Below are 826 nucleotides of genomic sequence, written 5' to 3'. Positions count from 1 at the left end.
CAATAAGAAAAGGGAAAGAAATTATGGGAGTAATAATTGGAAAAAAAGAGGTCAAATTTCCCCTTTTTGCAGATGATATGATATGATATCTAAGAGATGCTAAAAATTCCACCAGAAAACTCCTAGAAATAATTAGTGCTTTCAGTAAAGTGGCAGTTTATAAAATTAATCTAAAAAATCAGTAGCTTTTCTGTATACCAACAACAAGCAAGTGGAGAAAGAGCACATGGAAACACTTCCTTTCACAATAGCCTCAAAAAAAAATCTCATAATAAACTTGACCAAAGATATTAAAGACCTATACGATGAAATTTTTAAAACTTTAAAGAAAGAGATTGAGGAAGATACCAGAAGATGGAAGGACCTCCCACACTCATGAATTAGAAGAATCAATATTGTGAAAATGGCCTTCCTACCAAAAGTCATTTATGGATTCAATGCAATTCTAATAATAATCCCCATGATATTCTTCACAGAATTAGAAAAAAAATCCTAAAATTTATATGGAAGCACAAAAGACCCCTGATAGCCAAAGTAACTCTGAGCACAAAAAGCAATGCAGGGGGGATTAGTATACCAGATTTCAAACTATATTAAAGAGCTATAGTCATAAAAACAACATGATACTGGCACAAAAATAGACCCATGGATCAATGGAATAAAATTGAAGACCCAAATAGAAGTGCATGCAATTTCAGCCACATGATATTTGACAAAGTGGCCAAGAGTATTCACTGAAGGGAAGACAGCATGTTCAGCAAATGATGTTGGCAAAAGTGGATCTCCACCTGCAGAAGAATGAAACTACACCCTTATCTTTCACAAA

The sequence above is a fragment of the Nannospalax galili genome, unplaced genomic scaffold, assembly GCF_000622305.1.
Source record: "Nannospalax galili isolate Female #2095 unplaced genomic scaffold, S.galili_v1.0 scaffold310, whole genome shotgun sequence".
Taxonomy (NCBI): Eukaryota; Metazoa; Chordata; class Mammalia; order Rodentia; family Spalacidae; genus Nannospalax; species Nannospalax galili.
This window is presented reverse-complemented; position numbering follows the sequence as displayed.